The sequence below is a fragment of the Oncorhynchus masou genome, chromosome 14 (assembly GCF_036934945.1).
Source record: "Oncorhynchus masou masou isolate Uvic2021 chromosome 14, UVic_Omas_1.1, whole genome shotgun sequence".
Taxonomy (NCBI): Eukaryota; Metazoa; Chordata; class Actinopteri; order Salmoniformes; family Salmonidae; genus Oncorhynchus; species Oncorhynchus masou.
This window is the reverse complement of record NC_088225.1, coordinates 32,071,542-32,077,203: the sequence shown is the minus strand read 5'-3', so window position 1 is coordinate 32,077,203 and position 5,662 is coordinate 32,071,542.

The window sequence follows — 5,662 nt, the reverse complement described above, 5'->3', positions numbered from 1 at the left end:
GTTGTGGGATTGATTTCCACTTTTCGCACCAAATAATGTGTCAGAACGCATCTCCTTCCTGAGCAGTATGATGGCTGCGTGGTCCCATGGTGTTTATACTTGCATACTATTGTTTGTGCAGATGAACGTGGTACCTTCAGGCATTTGGAAATTGCTCCCAAGAATGAACCAGACTTGTGGAGGTCTCAACATTTTTTTCGGAGGTCTTGGCTGATTTCTTTTGATTTTCCCATGATGTCAAGCAAAGAGGCACTGAGTTTGAAGGTAGGCCTTGAAATACATCCACAGGTACACTTCTAAAGCCATGACATCATTTTCTGGAATTTTCCAAGCTGTTTAAAGGCACAGTCAACTTAGTGCATGTAAACTTCTGACCCACTGGAATTGTGATACAGTGAATTATAAGTGAAATAATCTGTCTGTAAACAATGTTTGGAACAATTACTTGTGTCATGCCCACAGTAGATGTCCTAACCGACTTGCCAAAACTATAGTTTGTTAACAACACATTTATGGAGTGGTTGAAAAACGAGTTTTAATGACTCCACCCTAAGTGTATGTAAACTTCCGACTTCAACTGTACATTCCATTTGCACACTTACCAAAGTCAGAAGAATGGAAAATGGAGTCTGACGGGGTGGACGCTTGTAATTGAGGAATGTCATTTGAAAACATGTTTCTAAACAGTTCATCACCTCTTGAGACTCAAAGAAGTCATTTGGAAGAAGACGGGCATCATGAATGTGACCTAAGAAAAAGATGCTGTGAAGCAACTTTTAACAGACATCAATAATTAATAACATAATTAATAAACAATGTATAACATAACAAGATCAATTAATAATGGTTTGTTCTGGAAACAATTCATTTGTAACCTGATGAAATGTATAGTAAACCCAAAATGTGCTAAATGTGTGAGAATGTATTTTAGGCGTTTGATTAGTGTATTTAATTAGGCGATGTGTACCTTTTTCACGTAATCTTCTATTCTGTCAAGTCCCACCCACAGGGGACTATTCCAAAACTTTATAACCTGTCCAATAAATGCTGCTCCTGAGGACTTTAAGCTTTCTTTATTTATTTTCCTCCGTTCCTGATATGTAGCTGTTGGTTTCCTTAAAAGTGGTATTGTAAAGTTTAATAAAGATCACGTACAGTAAGTAATGATTGTATTTTAAATGCTGTTCAAACCCAATTCAAGCAGCCCTACTCCGTTTGAGCTGTTATCCCATTTCCCCTCATAATGAGAAGGCAAGTTGTGTTTCTTTATTTTACACTGTCTTCTTTGTTCTCTTGAGCACACAAATTGGCATAGTTTGTTATAGTTGTGCAATTTCACTAGTTAAGCAATTTAACAACTCTGATCAACTACGACACTAGGTAATTAACAATTGAACTTTATTACAATAATTTGTAAAACAGCTTAACACAAATGAAATACTAAATTCTACAGCATAAATAACCTAAAGAATGTGCTTCTTACTCTGGAAATAAATCTGAATGTTAACTACTTCTGAACACCTTAAAGGGATTGTTCAGCGTAATTACATTTTTAGATAGTTTGTTTTCTTAGCTTGAATGCAATATGTGAATAAGAACTAACTGTAATCCACAATTTGGTTTCAATTAACTAGCCACTGCTAACAAATGACAGTTGGCACTACTTTCAAGTCAACCTCTCATGGGTATCGACTACCATGCTAGTCGATACCCATAGACTTCCAGTTGGCGAAACAACCTCTAACTTCCTTCATACTAGATGGACACAGAGACATAAACACTATATCTCCAAGTTCATCTGACTCTGGGGAAGTAGATAAAGGGCCTCATTGCCAAAATGCCTAGTATGCCATTAAATCATGCCATAATCATTGCAAAATAATGTAAAACCAAGTCATTGAGTGACAATCAATTTAAGAGATGATCTGGACATGACATTTAAAACATACTGAAAGGGGTAAAGGGAGGTCTTTTATTTTTTGGTCCTAAAATGCTTATTAGCATTAGTTGTAACTGGCTAGTTGATCAAATCAAAGTGTAGATTGCAGTCTGCCCTTGTCCAGAGACTGCTTTCAAGATAAGGAAACACATTTGCTGAACTAACTATTTTAATAATATCTACAATTATCTCACAAATGCAAAAATCATAGCATATATGTATAGATGTATATATTAGTCTATATTTATCTTACACTATCATAAGTGATCACAATTGACACTAACCTTTTTGTAGGTGGTACCTGCCTCTGTAAATAGAAAAATGAATCTTTAACAACTTAATGTAATATTAACATGGTATTAATAGTTATAATAAGATGATTCATATTGTAATTTGCCCTCAAAGCTCATCACTAAGGGTCACTAAGCTAAGGACCCTGGGACTAAACACCTCCCTCTGCAACTGGATCCTAGACTTCCTGACTGGCCCAAATAGAATTTTATTTTTTTTTTAAATTATAGGGGCTCCAATTTGCATAGCTCAGATGATAAGGGTAGGTAACAACACATCCACCACTCTGATCCTCAACACTGGGGCCACTCAGGGGTGCGCGCTCAGTTCGTCAAGTCTAGGTCCAAAAAGCTTCCAGAAATAGACTGCCAGTCTCATCTCACCTACTGGTACAGGGCTCATATTGAATTTGGAGAGATACCAAGTGGGGAAGATACTGCAATCTGCTGGTGTTAAATTACAACACAGAGCAGTACAGAGCTGATGAAACTGGGTTTATTCTTAAATAAGAACTGAACAAAAGAAAACAGAGCAAATGTAACAAAGCGGGGAGGAGCCTACCTGGATTTGTCCAATGAACTCGTTTGTGTTTTCCTTTTGGAGGAATGTTTTGCAACAGACGAAACGTCTTGCAACAGAATCGGCATAATGATTACATCCCTAATGTCCCTGGTGCAAGGTTTACTCGATGGCTACTGGTTAATGTTGCCCCTGAAATTGTTTCCATAAACTGCTTGTAATTAATATTTTTATTCACACACGTGGTTAGTCGCTTTGACTTTGCGACTTGGCCAGATAGTGTCGACCCTTCCTTCTGTCGAAAATAGCAATATTATTAGTTTACAAAGACTCAAGTACTTTAATAAAAATGTAATAATAATTTCAGTGGATTCTGTAAGTCTATATGCCACCCTAAGTTTATTGGCTAGCTAGACACACATGCTGTGATGGAATAGGTTAGGTAGTTTAGTTATAAGTTGCATGACACTACACTACCACTTCCACAATCAATCGCCAGGTGGCAGCACCAACTGGTCAGGTGCTGTGCTCTGCCAGGAATCCTTGATTATGCACAGGTGCAGGTGAACAATCAGTGTGCCAGTTCTCAGAGCTGTGAGGCTGCTGGAGTTTGAGGTCCATGGTTTTTGATTGAATGTTTTGGTTTTGGGCCTTTTGTTGTACATTTTTTGTGTGGTGCCCAAAATTATTGGATCCTTTGATAAAGATGAGCAAAAAATACTGTATAAAAACAAATACAAATACTGAGCTATATTGTATGCTCAACATTTTAAAAAACAAAAACATTTCATATAAACAAATTTGCTCAGAAAAAGAGATTTTGTTAAACAAGTAATAAAACAAATCTGAAAAGGATAGCAATGATTGGATCCCCTGTTTTCAATACTCCAGCACCCTCCCCATGCTAGGATAACAACGTTGAGCCTTTTTCTAGAATGTTTTATGAGATTGAGGAACACATCGGGAGGGATCTTAGACCATTCCTCCATTCAGAATCGTTAACAGATCGTTGATATCAGTTGTCTGTACTCATGGACGGCACTCTTCAATTCAGACCACAGGCTTTCAATGAGGTTCAAGTCCGGAGACTGAGATGTCTACTGCAAAATGTAGATTTTATGGTCAGTTAACTATTTCCTTTGTGGATTTTGATGTGTGCTTGGGGTTATTGTCTTGCTGGAAGATCCACTTGCAGCCAAGTTTCAGCCTTCTGGCAGAGTATACAACAGGTGTAGACCTTACAGTGAAATGTGAAATGTTTACTTACAAGCCCTAACCAACAGTGCATTTTTTTATGAAAAAATAGGTATTAGGTTAACAATAGACAAGGAAAGAAATAAAAAAACAGTAAAATGACAGTGAAAATAACAGTAGCGAGGCTATATACTGGTGGTACCGGTACAGACTCAATGTGCGGGGGCGCCGGTTAGTCGGGCTAATTGAGGCAATATGTACATATAGGTATTGTTAAAGTGACTATGCATAGATGATAAACAGAGAGCAGCATCAGCATAAATGAGGGGTTGGTGGGTGGAGGGTGGAGGGTGGTGGGTGGCGGGACACAATGCAGATAGTCCGGGTAGCCAATGTGTGGGGGCACCGGTTAGTCGGGCTAATTGAGGTAATATGTATATGAATGTATAGTTAAAGTGACTATGCATAGATGAGAAAGAGAGAGAGTAGCAGCAGTGTAAAAGAGGGGTTGGGGGGGGGGGTGGCGGGACACAATGCAAATAGTCCGGTAGCCATTTGATTACCTGTTCAGGAGTCTTATGGCTTGGGGGTAAAAGCTGTTGGAAAAGCCTTTTGGACCTACACCTGGCGCTCTGGTAGCAGAGAGAACAGTCTATGACTGGGGTGGCTGGGGTCTTTGACAATTTGTAGGTCCTTCCTCTGACACCGCCTGGTGTAGAGGTCCAGGATGGCAGGAAGCTTAGCCCCAGTGATGTACTGGGCCGTTCACACTACCCTCTGTAGTGCCTTGCGGTTGGAGGCCGAGCAGTTGCCGTACCAGGAACCAGTCAGGATGCTTCGATGTTGCCCTTTGAGGGTCTGAGGACCCATGCCAAATCTTTTCAGTTTCCTGAGGGGGAATAGGCTTGTCGTGCCCTCTTCACAACTGTCTTGGTGTGTTCTGTCCATTCTAGTTTATTGGTGATTTGGACACCAAGGAACTTGAAGCTCTCAAACTTCTCCACCACAGCCCCATCGATGAGCTATTGATATGATCAATATCCACAAATTTGGATATCATAGAATTACATGGCTACATCTCATGTAAAATTTTAAAGTGCACTTCCTTAGTGCACTTTGTTTGTTATACAATATTTGTAAGGCCTTGACCATGCATTTTTCCAGACAATGTCAGGAATAAGCATGTTCCAGAAAAATGTTCCTCTCGGAAAAGCTTAGGTCAATTTAGGTCTATATTCTCTTGAAATGAAGATGTCACTGAAATTGCTGGAGCCTGTGAGTTTTCAAGAGAGCGGGAATAAAACGCAAGATGCAGCTCTACCGCCCTCTAGTGTTCAATATTCTTCATCTGAAGGAAAGGTGGAAGGAGCAGAGCCATAAATAATGTAGTACACGTGCAGTATGTGACTGATGCTCCACTCCACGCTCCAAGTGATGTGAATGGGCACCTACTGATTCGTCTTTTTCTACCGAATATACATTTTAGTCAGTTGGTTGCACAAATTCCATTATACTTTTCAGATGACTAAACATTCCAGAACAGGTAGATGCCCGTTTTTGCTAACATGACATTTCAACCAACCTGAGCTACAGAGAATCAATAAAGTTATCGATTAAGATGAAGCAAAACGGAAGGGAAATTATTTGTATTGGAAAATGTTTTCAGGAACTGAATGTCCGCTTGAGGTCTCACTTTTGAGAGAGAGCGAGCGAGCGAGA